This window comes from Schistocerca serialis, chromosome 4, assembly GCF_023864345.2.
Source record: "Schistocerca serialis cubense isolate TAMUIC-IGC-003099 chromosome 4, iqSchSeri2.2, whole genome shotgun sequence".
Lineage (NCBI taxonomy): Eukaryota > Metazoa > Arthropoda > Insecta > Orthoptera > Acrididae > Schistocerca > Schistocerca serialis.
Genome location: NC_064641.1, coordinates 878,014,190 through 878,036,916, shown reverse-complemented (window position 1 = coordinate 878,036,916; position 22,727 = coordinate 878,014,190).

Here is a 22,727-nt window from a genome sequence, read left to right as displayed (position 1 = left end):
GGAACCAACAGGCTAATGACTACAGAATATCGGTTGATTGTAAATCGAAGAAAGACGAATGTAATTAGAAGTTGCAGAAACGAGAAAACTAATGCGTCAAGAACAAAAAGTTTCATACACTACTAATGTAAGTGCCCCTTGCCCATTATCCTCATTACACGCGGCATTTCCCCGATTCCCGTAAGGGTCCGAGTCTGGCGTGCATCTGCACTACAGAGATAATTGGCCGTTTTGCCGTAATTATTTATATGTATACGCGGTGTCTGTTCTCTCAGACACACGCAGCAGGCTCGAATTCTTGCGGTAACCGGCAAAATACCGCGAGTAAGGAGTATAATGGGCAAGGGGCACTATATTAGTAGAGTGTGCGCAAGTTGAGAATTTGAGTCTGCCGAGAGGCGTGCAGCTGCAGTGACCACTGTGTCCGGATGTCTTAGTGATCAGAGCAAGTGCCTAGTAAACAGGAGACCGGGGTTCGACTCCCGTTCCGCCATAAATTTACTACTTTTCCCACTAATTTCAATAAATGCCCGCCCGCAGCCAATGTCTGTTTTTTTTCTTCCTTTATTGAGTTTCCATTCCCCCCCCCCCCCCCCCAAGGGGGCGGGCTGGCATTTAAATGGATGAAGAGAACAAATAACAAAAACAGGCGATAAAATCGGAGACTTAAATGGTAACATGGCGGAAAAATCGTGGATCTTAAAACATAGAACAAAGGGATGACGATGCTAATAAAATACATATGAAGCAGACAGGTAAAATAATAGACAATTAAAAAACATGGCGACAGTATAGTTTCTGTTCGCAAGAGACATAAAATTCACACCCAGCGACGGCATGATTTCTATTCGCAACACTTTGGAAACACGAACAAAACTGAAAATACACTTGAACACTGCACTAAAAAGTTGGCGAATATGACATACTACAGCCGAGGGCTGGTGGGGGGGAAACTGGACAGATGATGGGAAAATGGAAAGGGGGAAGGAGAGGAAAACGATGGTGGCAGGGGGGGAAGGAGACAATGGAGGGTGAGGACCCATAAGAGAGGGGGGGGGGGGGGTGCTGGGCAGATGCGACAGGGAATGGAGAGAGGCAGAGGAATGGAATACAAAAGGACTCGTGGGGGGGGGGGGAGAAGGGAGGTAGGGAGAGGTTAGTTGGGGAGAAACACAGGATGGAAGGGGGGATGAGGGAGCCCAAGGAAAGGACGGAGGAAAGGAGGGGGGCAGTGATGATCAGAGTTGATAGGAGGGATAAATGGAGGGAGAGAGGGCATCATCCGGGAGGGGGAGTTGATGGAAGCCACCTTGGGAAAGGAGATGAAGGGTGTAGAGATGGAGGGTAGGGGGGACACAACAGTGAAGGTGTGGCAGGGGGTGAGGAAGGGAGAGGAGTGGAGCAACCAGGGGGTGAGGGGGATCAAGGCGGCGGGAGGTGTAGAGTATGCAGATATGTTCGAGGAATAGGAGCAGATGGGGGAAGTCCAATGTCTGCAATTCGTTTGTGGCTTAAGTGATAACAAATGGTTCAAATGGCTCTGAGCACTATGGGACTTAACATCTGAGGTCATCAGTCCCCTAACCTAAGGACTTCACACACATCCATGCCTGAGGCATGGCAGTCGCTCGGTTCCAGACTGAAGCGCCTAGAACCGCTCGGCCACAACGGCCGGCTTAAGTGATAACGATTGCTGGATCAAAATGGTATCTGTTATTTCAGTCATGTCTGAAAGGGCGGACACTACCTATACAGGTTGGTTGTAATTAGGGTTAAACTGAAAATTCTATCGAAATAAGACCACTGGTCAGAATGGTGTCAAATTACTACGGAATATTTTCGGAAAAGGGGGAAAACGTATGGCAGAAGAAAATAAATAGTGTGCAAATTGATCAATAGATGGCGCTGTACGTGTCAGTATACGTAAATGAAAACACCTGTCGTGCGCACGACCACCTGAAGATGGTATAAAAACGCCGGGTACACAGCTTTTCCTCCTTTCACGTATGCGACGTTCGCCATGACTGTCTCAATGCAGGATCGCGCTCTGCTTGTAAAGCTGTATTACAAGGATGATGGCTGTGCGCACGTCGCTCTGCAGAAGTTCCGGACACTGAAGGGTTTGGAAAAAGGCGTTGGTCCGATGACTGCCGTGAGTCTGGAGGAAATGATTCGGAAAGTCGAAAAGACGGGTTCTTTTGGTGTGCAACCTGATAGAGGGAGTACACGAATTAATTCGACGTCAGTGGAAGCAGTGGCCACAGCAATGCAGGAGGAGACGAGTGGTGGTGTGGAAACGTGTAGTGCAGGGAGAGTTTTCCGAACATTCGACATGCCCGTGAGCACGGTGCGTAAAATCCTACGAAAAATCCTTCTTTGCTATCCATTCAAAATTACCCATGTGCACGAGTTGTTTCCTGTTGACCTGCCAGCAAGAGAGACCTTTGTTTTAGAATTTCTTGCTCGCATGGAAGTGGACAATGACTGGCCGTGGAAGATTTTGTGGACAGACGAAGCCCACTGCCATCTGACAGGATATGGCAATACACAGACTTGTCGAATATGGGCAACGGAAAATCCACACGCAAATCAACCAGCACCACTTCATCGTGAAAAGATCACCGTGTGGTGCGGGTTTACGCCATCATTTATCATAGGACCACATTTTTTCGAAGAGACAGGTGCTTCCGGTCCTGTTACCTGTACCGTCACTGGTAAGCTCTATGAGTGTCTTTTGGGCAACCACGTCATCCCAGCTCTCCAACAACGTTGATGTGTGGATGGGATCATTTTTATGCAAGATGGCGCACCTCCGCACATTGCAAATCCAGTTAAGTAGCTGCTGAAGCGCCATTTCGGAAATGCTAGAACTATCAGCCGCCATTTCCCTACAGCCTGGCCGTCCCGATCACCTAATCTTAATCCGTGTGACTTCTGGCTGTGGGGCTATCTGAAAGATTTTGTGTTCAGTGTTCCGATTGCAAACTTAGCTGTACTGAATGTACGTGTTGCGCAAGACATACTCAACGTGACCCTGGAAACATCTCGATCAGTTGTGGTACATGCTGTTTCTCGATTTCAAGTTATTGCAGAAAACGGTGGACAGCATGCTGAACATGTTTTGCGCCAGTCACACGGAAATTAATAATGCGATTTGTTTTTTTATTGATGTTTTTTATACGGGTTTTGCCCTCAGGACAATTAAAGACGATTGTGATTGATGCTTTTTATGCGCTTTTTGGCCTCAGGACAATGAAAAACCGATGTCCCCCACCCGATGTGATATGACCTTGCGTGGTGGATGGGCTTACGTAACTAACAGTATCACACCTGTACACCCATGCTCACTGAATAGTACACATCCATGCCCGAGGCAGTCGCGCGGTTCCAGACTGAGCGCCTAGAACCGCGAGACCACCGCGGTCGGCTCCTGTGGAGACATTTAAAAGATAAGGTGTACCAGCAAGTGCCAACACGCCGTGAAGACATGGTTGATAGCATCAGAAACGCCTGTGTTGACATTCCTGCAAAATATGCTTCTCTCAAGTGTACGGTGATTTGAAAATCGGATCATTAAGTGTACCGAAGTTGGCGTTATTACACTCAAACACATTCCCTTATTGGCTACAGTGGCGCATAGGGTAGTCCCTTGTTTGATATTCTTGAAGCATACAACGTTGCGAATGGGGTTTCCAAGTAGACGTTATGGAGTACTTACACCTGCTAGCCTCGCAGAATGGAGGTGGGGTCCCACGTGCCATTGGATATTCAACGACCATTGAGAAGCATTTCGTAAATTACTACTGCATACCCATTTACAGTACCATCTGTGGCGAAACGAAGAAATTGCTTCAGACAAAAGGTATGTACATTTTGTCGTAGAATCGTGATCAACAATAAAAATAGACGCGGATTCCCGTTGAAGATTTCAATGCTGCACCCCGTCACAGGACGAGGTGGCGGGTCAGGTATGGTATCGCTGGATGTCCCCCTCGACAAGCAAATTGGAAACGCAGATTGTTTTGAACCAATGTGTAGTTTTCGAGGTGTTTCGATGTCTTCAGTTACAATGAGCGCCATGTATATACTAATTTAATTTGAGAAGTGAAGTGCGACAGCTATGGTCGCAGGTTCGAATTCTGCCTCGGGCATGGATGTGTGTGATGTCCTTAGGTTAGATGGGTTTAAGTAGTTCTAAGTTCTGGGGAATGATGACCTCAGAAGTTAAGTCCTATAGTGCTCAGAGCCATTTGAACCATTTTTTGAGAAGTGAAATAATTACTAAACAAAGCGATATTTCTATTGAGGCAACAGTAAAACATGGTATTATACTTGTTGTACTCGTAAATCAAGCCAGCGACTGCCAGAGAAGGTCGAGATGACCAGCTTTACAGAGATTCAACGAAGCTTATTTCGCAGCATTGTCCCCAGAATTGTTCGTGGCCTTGGGTTCCGAGTCGAGTTGAAGGACTGAGCCAAAGACTCCGAAGGTTCTATGACATTAGTAAGCCGCGGCCTCCTAGACTTGTGGCATATGGTTCAGAACAGAAGCATTCCCCTAAATTAGCAAGGCGTGCACTAACCTTCAAGGGCTGCTACCCAGGTAGCTGACCGTGAATGGCGTGCCCACAACGGTTTTTTAGATTAGCCGATACTCCATCCACTACAGATAAAAATTTCTGTTCGGGACACGGATATGTCACAAAGAAATGCCCCCTACAGCAGAGGATATTAAAATTCTAGCGATTAACTGCCTAAACATTCGCAACAAAGTGCTCATGTTTGAAGCGTTCCTAAAAATCCGTGAAGCTCACTTAACACAAGATTCAATACGATGTTTAAAACCAGGGATTGAAAGCCGAGAAATTTTTCGGGAAAATCTAAGCGTAAATCGGACGGTAGTTTAAAGGTAAATGGATGTGGTTTGTTTGTTGCAGTAGCAAGAATCTAAAACTCACTGCAATAGAAACACAAATACCGTGTCTGGATAAGTGTTAGTAGCATTTATTCATAACTGCGTCCTCATATCGTCTACCAGACTCATCTCGAGATGCAACCGATAACTTCACAGAAAACCTCAGTTCGCTAGTATATAAGTTCCCTAATAATACATTCATCATCGGAGGAGGCCTAATCATTTAAAAATCAAATGGAAAAAATACTGTTTTGCAAGTGGTAGAAGTGACAAGACGTCCTGGGAACTGTTACTGAATGGTTGAAATATATTGGATGCAATAGCATCAAACAAACCTTGCCTCTATGTAGCTGTCCACACTGAAATTCATATCAGCGACCACGAGACAGTGATTACCACAGGGCAAAGGATAACTAAAAGAAGTGGAAGAATTTATATATTCAACAAACTAGATAGAAAGGCAGCAGTGTCGGATCTCAACAAGTAACTCGAACCATTTATCTCTTGAGAGGAGCATGTTGAGGAACGGTTGTTCATGTCTAGAAGACTACTTGACCTTGCTCTTGAATGATACATACATAGTATATCAGTTCACGTTCGGGGGGATCCTCCATGGTGTATAGTCACCTTACAGAAACTTCAAAGATAAAGAGTCTACTATATAGCAGGTGTAAAACAAAGCATAATGCAGCTGGGAGACGCTGAATGGATCGCGTTTGGCTGCCTAGAGCGCAATCCGTGATGTCTTGAACCACTACCGCCAATAAATAAATAATAAATCACGAAGGATCTCTTACAAAATCCTATGAAATTCTGGTTATATATGAAGGCTGTCAGTGGCATCGAAGTTAGTGTCCAGACCACTCAAGGACAAGAAAGGCTTTATTTTCAAATATATCTTTACAGGGATCATCCAGGGGCATATCTCCAGTTTTATGTTCCCACCACCGCAAAAATGATATTGTCTGTGTGTTCAGAAACAGCTGAAATCGCTAATACCGTATGAAGCTACAGGGCTGGATGAAACCATTATCAGATTCTATGCCGAATTTGCGTGTGAAATGGCCCCCATTTTAATCATAATCTGTCGAAAAATAATCGTGCTGAGTAGATGAAAGAAAGTGCAGGTCACATACTTCTACAAGAAGGGTAGCAAGAGTTATCCACAATACTACCGTCCAATATCTTTCACGTCGAGCTGTTGTAGAATCGTAGATCAAGGTAGTCAGGTAGATGCAGAATTTCTCGATTTCTGAAATGCATTTTATTCAATACCACACTTACCTTTATTATTGAAAGTACACTCGTGTGGGATGTCAAGAGAAATAGGTGACTAGATTTATAATTTCTTGTTAGGGAGGAATCATCATATTATCTAGCATGGAGAGACATAGACAGATGTAGAAGTAGTTTTAGCAGTGGCTAAGGGATGTGTGTTGGGACCCTTACTGTCTGTGTGTTATAGTAATAATCTAGCAGACGATATCAAAAGTAACGTCAGAAATTTTGGGAAACGGCGTGGTTATCTGTAATGAAATACTATTCGAAAAAAGACGGACAGATATTTGGTCGGACCTTGATGAGATTTCAATATGCTGCTTACCTTAAATGTTCATAAATGTAAAACCGTGCGTTTCACAAAACAAATAAACGTAGTAACCTGTGACTAAAATGTCGAAGACTGCCTATGGGAAACGGTGAACTCATATAAATGCCTGAGTGTGCCCATTTGAAGGATATGAAATTTAACAAAGACATAGGCTCAGTCATAAGCAAAGTAGGTGACAGACATCGGTTAATTTGTAAAATACTAGAGATACGCAGTCAAGAAAATGCTTACGTGTCACTCGCGTAGTCCATCCTAGAATATTACACGAGTGTGTGGAATCCATGGCAAATAGGACTGTTAAGGGGTGATGTACAGGCTGACAGTTATTGAGCTATATGAAACAAAGTCGTCATAACTTGTGAACAATTTGAGTTAGGATGGTTGGCCGCGGGACATGTTGGGAATTAGTATGCGCGCGGCTGGTCCCGGCGGAGGTTCGAGTCCTCCCTCGGGCATAGGTGTGTGCGTGTCTGTCCTTAGGACAATTTAGGTTAAGTAGTGTGTAAGCTTAGGGACTGACGACCTTAGCAGTTAAGTCCCACAAGATTTCACACACATTCGATTTGAATTAGTATGCGCATGCATATGCGTCTTGTTGTTCCATTTGGATGGGTTAATCAGTAAGCAAAATTGGCGCATTGCGGAGAAAGGGGTGGGGGGTATTGGGGACTGAGAATCTGGATATCGCGATCAAGAAATCTCTTCACCCTCAGTGGGTGACTGAGTGGTGTGCAATGTCCAGTCACGGAATAATCAGTGCAACATTCATTGATGACACAGTGACTACCAAATGGTCAAATGGTACGTGAAGGCTTTCATCCCAATTATCCAAAGTGACCCTTATTTTGCCGAAATGTGGTTCATGCAAGACGCAGCTCGTCCCCTTCGAAGCAGGAAAGTGATGTCCTGGAGAAGGACTTTGGGGATCGCTTTCTGGCTCTCAGCTACCCAGAGACCTCTGGCATGGGCCTCGGTTGACCGCCATGTTCTCCAGATCTGAACACACGTGATCCCTTTTTGTGGGGCTATATTTAAGGCAAGGTGTACAGCAATAACCTCAGAACCATTGCTAAGCTGAAAACGGCCATGCAGGAGGTCATCGACAACTATGTTCCGACACTTCAGCGGGTGATGAAGAATTTCGCTGTTCGTCTGCTCCACACCATCATCAATGATGGCAGATATATTGAACATGTGATAACCTAAATCCGAGTATCTGTAGTGACGTTTACATGTTGAACAGGTGTGTTCACGCCGTTTACTGTAACTAATTTACTTTTTCTTACATATAGTTCAATAGTTATCATCCTGTAATAACATTATCTAAATTCAATGTACAGGGATGGTTGGCTGATTTGGGGGAGGGGATCCTTGGAACGGAGAACTGGCGGACAGTTGAAGATAAGATGCCTACATACGAAGTTTCAAGAATCAGCTTTAAGTGAGTAACGCAGGAATGTGCTGCAACCTCGTAAGCATCGAATTATTAGGGATCGTCAGAGCAAGATTACATTAACTTCGGTCATCAGTCTTCAGACTGGTTTGATGCGGCCCACCACGAATTCCTGTCCTGTGGAAACTTGGGAACCTTCGTTATCAGTTATTTGCTGGATGTATCGCAAACTCTGTTTTCCTCTACAATTTTGACTCTCTACAGCCCCATCTAGAACAACGAAAGTTATTCCGTGAGGTCTCAACAGACGTCCTACCATCTGGTCCCGTCTACTTGTGTTTCCCATATACACACATTAAAAAAAGTTTTGCATCACCTCGGTTCCGAGAGTTCCGGATCCTGTACAGGAAATTGGAATAGAGATCAACATAAACATCATTTCCGCCCTTTTTATTGCTCTTGAAAACCACACATTGGATGTTGTACCACCATACAGCGAGACCTTGAAGTGGTGGTCCAGATAGCTGTACACACCAGTACCTCTAATAGTAGCACGTCCTCTTGCATTGATGCATGCCGGTATTCGTCGTGGCATACTATCCACAAGTTCATCAAGGCACTGTTAGTCCAGATTGTCCCACTCCGGCGTAAATCCCTCAGAGTCGTTGGTGGGTCACTTCGTCCATAAGCAGCCCTTTTCGATCTATCTCAGGCCCGTTCGATACGGTTCATGTCTGGAAAACATGCTGGCCACCCTAGTCGAGCGATGTCGTTATCCTGAAGGAAGTCATTCACAAAATGATGGGGGCGCAAATTGTCGTCCATGAAGACTAATGGCTCGCCATTATGCTGCCGATATGGTTGCACTATCAGTCGGAGGATGGCATTCACGTATCGTACAGCCGCCACGGCCCCTTCCACGACCACCAGCGGCGTACGTCGGCCCTACATAATGCCACCTCAAACCAGCAGGGAACCTCCACCTTGCTGCAATCGCTGGATAGTGAGTATAAGGCGTTCAGTCTGACCGGATTGCCTCCAAACACGTTCACCTATGATGGTTTAAGAATAAGTCACGTAAGATTTTATAGCAGACTTCATAATTGTGCAACGAGGGCATACTCTTTGCTTCCTAGTACAGTCGTTGGACTGCAATGGCGCTCCACACATAGGAAAACAATATCTGTAATCCGTTTACGCGCCAAAACGGTTATGATTAGCCTGAAAACAGTAGTCTGCAGTTGTGTCTAATGTATGTGTGACTAGTGATGGGTTAATGAACACGTGCATTTAGAGATTATGTTCTTTTACGATGTTTGTATACGTGTGCTCGCACTATCTAACAACGATACGAATGTTTTTAACAGGATTGACAACGACACCCAAATGTGTCAGCTTTCATTACGTTGACATGGACTAAAGCCATAATATGTAAGTAACATGGCTACATAGTTAAAATGTTTTGTATAATCGGCATAACGTCGAGATACAGAATGAATCTGTAAAATTATTCTCTTAAACGTTCTCTATTTTTCAGCAGCTCTAGATGATGGCCTAAGGCCAAAATTGTAATAGTGTAATAAAAATTTACAACTGTCACTGGCGTAAAGATGGTATTCTGCAAAAAAATTGTTTATGGCTGTGCATCCCAGCAACAACAAGTGACATCTCAAATGCTTCGGTTCTCATCTGTGTCCGGTTTTCCCATGTTTCAATATCATATAATGCTGCTCTCAAAATGTACATATCCAGAAATTTTTACGACTTAAGATCTATGTTTGATACTAGCAGAGTTCTCTTGGCCAGGAATGCGCTTGTTGGCACTGCTAGTCCGCTTTTTATCTCTACCTCTGTTCGTCATGGGTTATTTTGCTGTCAAGATAGCCTGGTTCCTTAACTTCATCCTCTTCGCTATCGCCATTCTTGATGTTAAGTTGCTCGCTAATCTCACGTCTGCTACTTCTCAGTGCTTTCGTCTTTCTTCGATTTATTCTTAATCGATATTCTGTACTCATTACCCTGTTCATTCTGTTCAGCAGATCCTGTAATTCTTCTGTACGTTCACTGGGGATAGCAGTGTCATCATCGAATCTTATTATCGATATCATTTCACCTTGAATTTTAATTCCGCTTTTGTACCTGTCTTTTATTTCCATAATTGCTTCATTGCGTTCTAAACAATAAGGGCGAAAACAACATTCCTGTCTTGCACCACATTCTTGGTCTTCCACTCTTATTGTTCCCCCTTGGCTCTCCCACATATTGTATATTACCCGCCTTTCAGTCTCATTCTTGGTCATCCGCTCTTATTGTTCCCCCTTGGCTCTTGCACATATTGTCTATTACCCGCTTTTCCGTACAGGTTAGACGTATTTTTCCCATAATTTCTAACATTTTGCACTATTTGACATCGTCAAACACTTTTGCAGGTCGACAAATCCTATGAGAGTGTCCGTCTCTCTGGTGCCTTTACCTTTTCTGAAGCCTAACTGATCGTCATCAAACACATCTTCAATTTTACTTCCCTTTCTTCTGTGTATTATTGTTGTCACAAACGTGGAGGTATGAGCTGTTAATCTGACTGTGTGATAATTCTCGTGCTCACCGGCTCCTACAATCTTGGTAATTGTGTGTGAATGATGGTTTTCTGAAAGGCAGATGATATATTGCCATAGTCACACATTTTACAAACCAACATGAATAGCCCTTTCGTTGTCACTCTCCCCAATGATCTCACAAATTCTGATGGAATGCTATCTATCCCTTCTGCCTTAGTCGATCTTAAGTCTTCGAACGGGCTTGTAAATTGTGATTATAATATCGGTCGCCTCTCTCTTCTATGTCTACTCCTGTTTCTTCTTTTATCATGTCTTCAGACGAATCTTTCCCCTCATAAAGGCCTTCAATGTACTCTCTCCACCGGTCCGCTCTCCTGCATGTAACAGGGGAATTCACATTGTGAGGGGTCCACTTGTACGTGATTCATGAAAAATAACGTGAAATGGTTATCAAATGTAACAGAGATTGTATCTTTGACACCATTGAACCAAAGATTGTTGCCTGAGTGGCAGAATCGATCGTTAAGTAGGGGTGCGCACTGTTAAAGGTAGGATGTAAGACTTTAAGCTAGTGACTAGCTGTGAGAATTTAGCTGTTGGTCTATGGACGCAGCATAACACAGTTTCATAAGGTAATAAAATTTTGTATATTTAGTTTTAAGTATGCAGCAACGCAATGTGCATTTTGCTAATTCTAGCAGTACCGTCCCTTGAATGTAGGAACCAAGGATCTTCCATCAGATTTAATGTATAGGTTGGTTTCGTATACCCGATTTGTAATATTCTGTGTATTTTGTATCCTGATACAGACAAGTTAAATTTTGGAATCTATTTTGTCAAACGATATCAGACCTTTTGTCATGTAACAATCCGAGTATTTTTAACTATGTCGGTATGTGAGAATAATACAACAGTTGAGAAGTTCACTGATTTTGAAGTTAATGTAAAATGTTTCATATTAGATTTTGTGAAGGAGAAACTTTATTTTGAATACGATTTTTGAACTCAAGAATCTGGTCTTAGCATATCCTGTTATCAGTACCTCATCCTCTACCAAGTCATGTGACATTCGTTGTATGAAGCTATTTTACGGCTGGCATTACACTTCGCTGAGCCAAGACTGAATATTTTGTATGCCGACTGTCGAGAGAACGGAATACCAGGATTACATCCGTTGCGATTCAAGAGCTAAGGAAAATGTATTTCATTGTTTATTTGCATAGAGAATTTTACCCGTTTATTGCACAGGGCCATAGAACTCTGTGCTCACGAGACGGAGTAACTTTCAGAGAGATTGATTTCGTTACAGGAATTACATTTTGGTTTTCCAGGTTAAGGTTCATTTAATTTCACCGAAGATTGTTTCGAGCTTTCTATATACTGATTCAGACCTTCCAAGTATTATTTCTCTTTCGAATTCTCCAGATATTTCTTGAAAGTATTTCGCCTTAATTTTGCTCCATTTCCTGTTTGTTCCATTCCTGAGTGACTTGTGTTTCTGTACCTGTTGTCGACAGACGATATTGTGAACAGTGCAGTACAGCATATCATTAGATATGGTGAGAAACTCGCGTCTAGTGTTTTCAGCCGGTCGGGGTGGCCGAGCGCTTCTAGGTGCTACAGTCTGGAACCGCGCGACCGCTACGGTCGCAGGTTCGAATCCTGCCTCGGGCGTGGATGTGTGTGATGTCCTTAGGTTAGTTAGCTCTGAATAGTTCTAAGTTCTAGGGGACTGATGACCTCAGGAGTTAAGTCCCATAGTGCTGAGAGCCATATATATATATATATATATATATATATATATATATATATGTGTGTGTGTATATGTATATTAGCATCCCATAATGAAGGCGGACGATCGTGGCAGATTTGCGATCTCAAGTAAGCCCGCAACCAATAATCACGCGGACTTAGGTCTGGGGACCAGGACCGAGGTGACGACTGAGCACACGATTATCACCAAATGATGTATGCAAGAGATCATACACACATGTAGGAGCCGCGCGGTCTCAGGCGCCTTGACACGTTTCGCGTGGCTTCCCCCGTCGGAGGTTCGAGTCCTTCCTTGGGCATGGGTGTGTGTGTTGTCCTTAGCGTAAGTTAGTTTAAAGTTGGTTTAAGCTAGATTCAGTAGTGCGTAAGCTTAGGGACCGATGACCTAAACAGTTTGATCCCATACGGCCTTACTACAGATTTCAAAATTTACACACTTAGCAATATGGCATGGAGCGCCGTTCTCCATAGAAGCCATATCTCCCAACAGGTGTTTATCAGACAGGGAAGGGATGATGAGATTCTGTAACATATAGGCGTACCTCGCACCCGTCACGTTTACAATTTGCATTTTCTCGAAGAAAAAGGACCCGATCACGACTGATGCACTAAATGCACACCACACCGTGACTTTCTCGTCGTTTCCACGACAGTTCTAGGACTTTCAGTAGCGCAAATTCTGCAGTAGCGGACGCTGACCGAACCCCGGAGTTTGAAATGGGTTTCGGCGGTCAACAACACGTTAGACAACGACTCGTCATCTTCCTCTACTTTCGGAAGCGCTCATACAACAAAATCTGCACGTAACACAAAACCGGTGGCTAACAGCTCATGATGACGCTGTGTTTTCCAAGCAGCAGAGTCTCGAATGCCGGTACGACTTGCGACTTCACGAGCGGTGACTTCACCAGGCGGAGATGAACACGCAAAAGTCTCCATTTCTTCCGAAATATTTACTTTCTTTTGGCTCATTCGTTCCTATATCGAGACCATACATTGAATTATAGTAATGAATATGAAATACAGCTCAATTAAGTTTACGGATTGGTAATATATGATACATACAAACTCTCGGGGCTTGAGTATGGCTTTTTCTGTTGAAGGTCTGTTCATGTATTTTTAGCTGTATTTCTTTTCTCTGTGTTTTCACTAAATTCGGACTTCGTAATAAGACAGCACCCGAAGACGAAAGTGGATCGAGCTGGACGACTTTTTTGCTTAAAAGTACGGACCTTTTACCAGGCCAAGTCACCCAACCATCTTACAATGACTAAAGATACAAAATAAAAGATACATAGGTAAGCAATAACAATATATTCCAAAATAAAAATACAATTAAAAGTACGATACATAACGTTATACAATTACGAGTGCCGTTTGGTTGCAACTCGTGAATAAAATAATGAAATAATGTAGTATTAATGGCGGTGTGCCACATAATGCGATGTGGCCAATAATATAACGATCAAAAATCTTCAAATGTTTCCAGCGTCTGCACAGCCGTGAACTATATCTACAGCTTAAAGTTTTATTTATTTCATTACTTATAGTAACGTTTTTTTGCTAATAAATACTCAGCATACAAATGTGCCTTTAAACTTTCCCTTGAGTTGCAATGCGAAAGTACACACCTGCAAAAATGGTTCAAATGGCTCGGAGCACTATGGGACTTAACTTCTGAGGTCATCAGTCCCCTAGAACTCAGTACTACTCAAACCTAACTAACCTAAGGACATCACACACATCCATAACCGAGGCAGGATTCGAACCTGCGACTGTAGCGGTCGCGCGGTTCCAGACTGTAGCGCCTAGAACCGCTCGGCCACCTCGGCCGGCACACACCTGCAAACGAGCAACTCATTCTAAAGCACATTGCATACATAGGTCTACAAATACATATACATATAACATATAACATACATATCATACCATAGTATTTACACAAAACAGATTTTGAGTGTTTGAATGTGACGCGTGCGCCTATAACAATTTTATGTTGGTATTGCACCTACCGCGCATGCGTAGTCGCGTAAAGTTCAATACTAGCGCGGCCGTTGCGAAGCCAGTTCATCACACGAAACATAGTTAATAGTCACTCCGTGTGTTCATGTGCACCATACGTCGCAGAGCCAAGATTTATAACAATGGATTTCCCAAACATGGATCAAAAATTTAAACAGGTACAAAATCCTAAAGATAGAACACTCGTTAACATGAAATTACAAATTCCTATTGATGATAGTCTCTTTCGCACAGTATTGCGCTTGAAATGTCTTTTTGTTTCAGATATAACGTCTTTTCACGACGTGTCGTCGTTCACTGTTCCATGAACCGAAAACATACGATAATATTTTAAAGGTGAGCATTGTTTATGGCAGTTCAATGTCACAGTTCGAAGTTTTGATACAGTTGTAAGTGCGGGATCACTCGTAGCACAGTTTATATTTTTGCACTGGTTACACTCTTTATTTAGACTGAAGTCACTGTTTTTTTTTCCTTGGACGTACATCGCCTGATTAGAAGACTGGTGGATTCCCAATCCACAGCATGAGTTCGTGAAGGCATGGAAGCAAGACCTCGGACGGCACGGTGGCGTCGATCCTCGTTTAGACCAGGTAAGAGCTTCCGTCATTTCCGAGAAAATTTTGCTCCCTGAGGACCCGTCCAAAATTCCTCCACCCATCGTGTGGTCTTCATCGTTTTGAAGCAAAGCGACCGTAGGTGCCGTAGTGAACCAGTTCTTGCTATTCAGACTTGCAGAAATGCACATATACAGAGATGCAGCGAAGTAAATGTCAATTTGCGACGCACTCAAAAGTGTCGGTGCACTTCGCTGTGACAGTTTTTGTACGTACTCAGTTTGTCAAGCGATATACAAATATTCGCTCTCAAGTAGTTGTGACGTAGAACAAATGTCTGTCGACAAGTCTTTACGCAAACAATTCGTAACACGATTCTACATTAACAGTTTGTAAACAAATTTCAAACATAGATAGTTCATCACATCTATATACGTAGCAATACATCAATTTTCAATTATGCCACTTTGCACACCAGTTTCCTCGTACTTACAAGTTCAGCGACGTATAGTAAACGTTCACAAATAGTTTCAGGTTATGCAAGTCTCATAACTGTTCCCATATGTACACATGTAACAAGAACCGATAACATATATTCTCGTAAGGGAGCATACATCATTTAGCTTTACCTACATACAGAGAAATACATAAAAACATATTACGCATTAGCTTTGCATAAACATAGAAATATATTTCTCTTGTCTTCACACGAGTATGATTGTCACGTAGAAATTGTTTCCATATAGCTTTACATAAATTTACAATATTTACAGTACTTACAGTCATAACAAGTTTAGATCTATGTTTTGCTTTTGCAAAGACGTCACCTGAAATAGAGTGGGATTAGACACGACATCCCGCACCACCAATAAGACGAAGCGCACAACTACAAATAAGCAAATAACAAAAGCAATGAACTGACATCAAACATAAAAAATACTCGCGACACGTGTGTAAGAGTGCAGTGTAAACATGGCCTTAGCTACTCGTAAGTGTAGGTGTGTTCAATGGTGAGATGCGTATCCAATCAGTTTCAAGGTGAAAGTGTAAGAGTGTAGAATGATTAAGTATTCACTTCAACCAGTCGTTAGTGGTCGAAGATTAACGGTACAGTTAGTCAATCTCGTAGGCTGAAAATAAATCTTCTTCACACCTGTATAAAAGTTAACATAAAATTTGCTTTAAAATTTTAAGGGGCTGCTGTTAGTATCCGGCGAAGACGAATCTCTTCTTTCTCCTTCTGCTACTGACAACAGCAGCTGAAATAAAACTCTTATGCTACGTAGCTTCTCTGCAGAAGTACTGTGAGGTACGTGTATTTGATAGCTGTATATAACTTAAGCATGATCCATAGATGTGTTTACTGTTGCGCATGGTATACTCTAAGATCACGGTGAGCATACAGTCCAATAATTCTGTTTGTTTTGGAATGCTGCAGCAGATATGCACCAGGATGCGGAATGCTGACAATGATGTAAGGACCGTCGTACATCAGACGCCACTACGCGTTGCGCCGCTGAAGAGCACTCGAATTACGATGAGTACGCAAAAGCACTAACTTTCCAACTTTAATTTCCTGCTTCCTCTTGGCAGTGCCCGCATAAGGTTTGTTCCTAATTTTGGTTTCCGCAGTCAGCGTCGCACAGACTTCCCTTACCTCTTCGTTGTGTGTTGTTTACTGAAAAGAAAGTTTTGGTAATGGCGTTGTCCAATCGTTGCCTTGTTTGCGATCGAACATGAGCTCATTAGGAGTGAACGGAAATTCACAAACATTGAGGATGTTGTGTACCTCTTCGATTGAACACAAATTTGTTACCCCATTGGTATGTTTGGTACACACTATAATGAATTCTACTCTACTTTTGTAAATGATGAAAGTCTGTGTGTGAATGCAGCTTGCCGCTAACTTGGTGTAATGTTTTGTCTGTACAGAAGTGAATCTGTCGCCTTTCTTACTCTTTCACCCTCACACATAAATCGGTACAATAAAGTCAGGGCTTCGTGTTTTCTTATTAGGCTGATCCGTGAAAAGACAGACAAACAATTATGCTAATGGAGGATTCTGAGTAATTTCTCTAATTTCTTTCGCTCTCTCTCTCTCTGTCCTTTATCTATGTACAGTTTAAATATATTAATTACGTGAAATCAGCCTAGTAGAATCTCTGGTGGAGCCCTTCGTCTTAATATTCAGCGGCTGGCTTGCTAGAAAAGATCTTTACATTTGTTATTATTATTAAGCGCTGCATTCAGTTGGGAAAATCGATCGTTTGAACAATTCGTTCAGTTTACGACAGATCTAAAATTTCAGATGTGGACGAAGCCTTTTTGGACGATTTATAAAACCTCAGAGATTGCAGGCTCTCTTCGTCACAGCTGAAACTTGCCAATTAATTACAGGGCCCTGACAATCATCAATGATTCAGACAGAGAACTCATTCGTCATTCACTCTAGAATAAAATGGTCACAAACCTTATTTCTGAGGAAAATTGTATATTGAATTCATTTCCGTACATGTTCCGTTTTGTGTTGGTTCCAAGTCTCATGCAATTTGCTTTTACAGGTTTTTTCTTTCTCTTTACCTATCACGCTAGCGGCACAAACTTCTTAGCTCGCTTTAGCGCGAAGACGAGTAAATAAATCTCTTTTAGCAATCCGATAATCTTCCAACCGATACTTCCGAAGCTGTTCCTTTATCCCTCTCTATAATAACCATGGAGCATACATTTCTGTACCTCTGTTGTTCCAAAGAATAAACGTACTAGAAAAATACCTTGGCGTCGACGAACTGCCGGCGCATATATTACTAGAAAAGCTGATCAGATTCTTTTGAAACGTAAATACATGTGGATGATTTGGTTGACCATTATTAATTATTGCGTGGTAGAGGGTAATTTTCCGTGGGGAGATTACAACACGTTCAGTGCGATCACACTGGGGACTATACCTTGAGATAAAAATGCTTTTAATACTACTGTCTTTGAGAAATTTATTCTACTTGTACCCAGTATAGTATGCAGCATCGTCGGATAAAATAGCTCTTGGTTTTCCCACGTGAAGAATGTAGTCACTCGAGAAACGACGAATGATGGCAATGGCAGATCTTATAGCATACAGTTTAACATGCTTGGAGAATAAATCATACAATCCAAGAATGTATTTTATACCACCACTGCTTGTGGGATGTGGACCACTTATGTTGGAACTTACAATTTCTAGAGGTTTTCTGGGTAGAAGAGAATGCAAATTAGTCTTCGTAGACAAGTTCAGCGGTTTTGATTTATGACAAATCGCACATGTTTTGAGTATACTGTGGATCTTACGTCTCATTACATTGCTAAAGTAACAGTAGGTACTAAGCTTTTCTAGGCACTTCTTGGTACTATAATGATCCCAAACAAAATGTGTGTGCCAAATTAGGTTGCGTTCAGAATTCTTAGGAATACAAACACACCAAGTAGTGGCTTCAGGATGACGGTGATAAAATAACACATCATTATGTATCACATACCGGTTGGACAGAGCATGGTCAGGCTGATTTGTGAGTAAAAGTCCTACCTAATTCCAGTGAGGATCAGATTTCTTCAACGTAGACATATTTCTACATAAGTCGATATAACAGTGGTGAAGTAGCTTATCCTGCATAAGAAGTATTCGGTAATCATCCACAGTCTCCAGGTCAGATTTACACTCATTCAAGCCTTCAGGCAGACGAGACAAAGCGTCGGCAATTATGTTGTCTTTACCCTTAATACATGCAATTTCAAAGGAATAGTTCTACAAAGATAAAGCCCAACGTGATAATCTGGGATGTACCAGCTTACAAGTTACCAGAAATGTGAGAGATTGGTGGTCAGTAGATATTTTACTGTGCTTTCATACAAATAATAATTGAATTTTGTAAAGGCCCACACTATAGTGTTTCAAGTTCTGTGGTAGAGTATGTGTGTTCACGTTCACTAAGTGTGCGGCTCGCAAAAGTAATGATCTTCACAAGTTCTTATTCTCCATTCTTTACAACTTGAAACAAACAACAGCCAAAGCCATAGGATGAGGCGTCACATGTCATACAGATATTTAAGTTAAAATCAGGGTGAGTGGTTCATGGTGTGGGTTCCTGTAGTCATGTCCTAGTTCATGAACCACGGGCAACGTATGAGTGGCCAAGTAAGTGGTCCCGACAGTCGGGATACCAGTTACTTTGGAATAAGGCTGGGCGTCTCGGACATATTCTGAGTCATGGTCACCTTTGTGCTCATACGGCAAAGACTACCAAATCCACCGGTTAGTCCCTCAGCCGTTAGGGGTAAAACCCAATGGGACTCTGGGCAAGTAAGGCTAGCAACCTGCTTCCCTGGTACTTTAAATATGATGCTGGCAACAATCAGAGCAAAATGCCTCGGACCTTTGGAGGTGACGGAGTCCCTCCTCTAACTGACAAACCAGGGACTCCTAAGATACGACTTGGCAAACAAATGGTAATGAGATGGTGAGCTATTAATATCAATGGGGGCTACTCTTGGAAGAAGGTAGAGCTGGCAGAGGCTGCAAGTAAGATGGGGCTGGACGTTTTAGCTGTTAGTGACATTCGGGTAAGGGGTGAGAAAGAAGAAGAAGTGGGAGAATACAAGGTCTACTTGTCAGGAGTCAAAGCAGGAATAGCACAATGGGGGTAGGGCTTTACATCAGGAAAGAAATGGAACCCAGCGTAGTTGCAATAAGGTATGTGAACGAACGACTGATGTGGATAGATTTGACAGTGTCTAGCAAGAAAATTAGGATTGTGTCAGTATATTCGCATTGTGAAGGGACTGATCAAGATAAGATGGATAGTTTTTATGAGGCACTCAGTGATATAGTTGTTAGAGTAAAGGACAAGGACAGTGTTCTGCTCATGGGTGATTTTAACGCCAGGATTGGAAATCGAACAGAAGGGTATGAAAAGGTTATAGGTAAATTTGGAGAGGATATGGAGGCCAACAGGAACGGGCAGCAACTCTTGGATTTCTGTGCCAGTATGGGCTTAGTAATCACAAACTCCTTTTTTAAACATAAGAACATTCACCGGTATACTTGGGAAAGCAGGGGAACCAGATCTGTCATTGACTATATAATAACAGATCAGGAATTCAGGAAGGCTGTGAGGGACACACGTGTATTCAGGGGATTCTTTGATGACACTGATCATTATTTAATCTGCAGTGAAATCGGGATTGCGAGGCCGAAAGTGCAGGAGGTCAGGTCCATATGTAGGAGGATAAGACTGGAGAAACTTCAGGATAAGGAAATCAGGCACAAGTACACAACAGCGATCTCAGAAAGGTACCAGCTAGTTGAATGTAGTCAATTACAGTCATTGGAAAATGAATGGACAAGGTACAGGGACACAGTACTAGAAGTGGCTAAAGAATGTCTTGGAACAGTAGTGTGTAAAAGTAGGAGGAAGCAAACAGCTTGGTGGAATGACACAGTCAAGGCAGCCTGTAAAAGGAAAAAGAAGGCGTATAAAAAATGGCTACATACTAGAACTCAGGTAGACAGAGAAAGTTATGTTGAAGAAAGAAACAATGCCAAACAGATAATTGCAGCATCCAAGAAGAAATCTTGAGAAGACTTTGGAAACAGGTTGGAGACATTGGGTCAAGCTGCTGGAAAACCATTCTGGAGTGTAATTAGCAGTCTTCGAAAGGGAGGTAAGAAGGAAATGACAAGTATTTTGGACAGGTCAGGAAAACTGCTGGTGAATCCTGTGGATGCCTTGGGCAGATGGAGGGAATATTTTGAAGAGTTGCTCAATGTAGGTGAAAATACGATCAGTAATGTTTCAGATTTCGAGGTAGAATGGGATAGGAATGATGATGGAAATAGGATCACGTTTGAGGAAGTGGAGAAAATGGTCAATAAATTGCAGTGCAATAAAGCAGCTGGGGTGGATGAAATTAAGTCGGAACTCATCAAATACAGTGGAATGTCAGGTCTTAAATGGCTACACAGGATAATTGAAATGTCCTGGGAGTTGGGACAGGTTCTATCAGACTGGACAAAAGCAGTAATCACACCAATCTTTAAACATGGAAACAGAAAAGATTGTAACAACTACAGAGGTATCTATGGGTAAAATCTTCTCAGGTGTTGTTGAAAGGAAAGTGCGAGTATTAGTTGAGGAGCAATTGGATGAAAATCAGTGTGGGTTTAGGCCTCTTAGAGGTTGTCAGGACCAGATCTTTAGCTTACGACAAATAATGGAGAAGTGTTATGAGTGGAACAGGGAATTGTATCAATGCTTTATAGATCTAGAAATGGCATATGACCGGGTTCCTAGGAGGAAGTTATTGTCTGTTCTACGAGATTATGGAATAGGAGGCAAACTTTTGCAAGCAATTAAAGGTCTTTAGATGGATAGTCAGGCAGCAGTTAGAGTTGACAGTAAACTGAGTTCATGGTTCAGAGTAGTTTCAGGGGTAAGACAAGGGTGCAACCTGTCTCCACTGTTGTTCATATTATTTATGGATCATATGTTGAAAACAATAGACTGGCTGGGTGAGATTAAGATATGTGAACACAAAATAAGCAGTCTTGCATATGCAGATGACTTAGTTGTGATGGCAGATTAGATTGAAAGTTTGCAGAGTAATATTTCAGAGCTAGATCAGAAATGTAAGGACTATGGTATGAAGATTAGCATCTCCAAAACGAAAGTAATGTCAGTGGGAAAGAAATATAAACGGATTGAGTGCCAATTAGGAGGAACAAAGTTAGAACAGGTGGACGGTTTCAAGTACTTAGGATGCATATTCTCACAGGATGGCAACATAGTGAAAGAACTGGAAGCGAGGTGTAGCAAAGCTAATGCAGTGAGCGCTCAGCTACGATCTACTCTCTTCTGCAAGAAGGAAGTCAGTACCAAGACTAAGTTATCTGTGCCCCGTTCAATCTTTCGACCAACTTTGTTGTATCGGAGCGAAAGCTGGGTGGATTCAGGTTACCTTATCAATAAGGTTGAGGTTACGGATATGAAAGTAGCTAGGATGATTGCAGGTACTAGTAGATGGGAACAGTGGCAGGAGGGTGTCCACAATGAGGAAATCAAAGAAAAACTGGGAATGAACTCTATAGATGAGCAGTCAGGGCGAACAGGCTTAGATGGTGGGGTCATGTTACACGCATGGGAGAAGAAAGGTTACCCAAGAGACTCATGGGTTCAGCAGTAGAGGGTAGGAGGAGTCGGGGCAGACCAAGGAGAAGGTACCTGGATTCGGTTAAGAATGATTTTGAAGTAATAGGTTCAACATCAGAAGAGGCACCAATGTTAGCACTGAATAGGGGATCATGGAGGAATTTTATAAGGGGGACTATGCTCCAGACTGAACGCTGAAAGGCATAATCAGTCTTAAATGAAGATGATGATGATGATGAAAATCAGGGTGATCCAAAATGTTTGCGTTAACCAGAGCATGCTTAACACTATCAAATTCTTTCTGGCACTGGTCAGATCATATCTATATCTGATACTTTTTGAGTAGGTTCCATAGATGTTTGCTGCTTAAAAGTTGGTGTGGTAAAAATTGTCAAAAGAAAGAAGTCCAAGAAAAGATTTCAATTGCATTCTAGTCCATGGACTAGGAAAATTCCTGACTGCATCTAGCTTACTTGGGTCAGGTTGTATACCTCGAGCATTAATTATATGTCCATGATACTCAAATTCAATGCAAGCAAATTTCAACTTTTTGAGTTTAGCTGTCACTGCAGCCTGTGCGAAATTATGCAGAATCTTTTGCAAAATATCAATGTGTTCAGGCCAAGTCTTACTAGCTATGAGCAGGTCATCATTGTAGTGAGTACCTGATTCAACCAATTCCTCACCAAGTACAGTATCCAACGCAGAACACGCCTGAACTGACA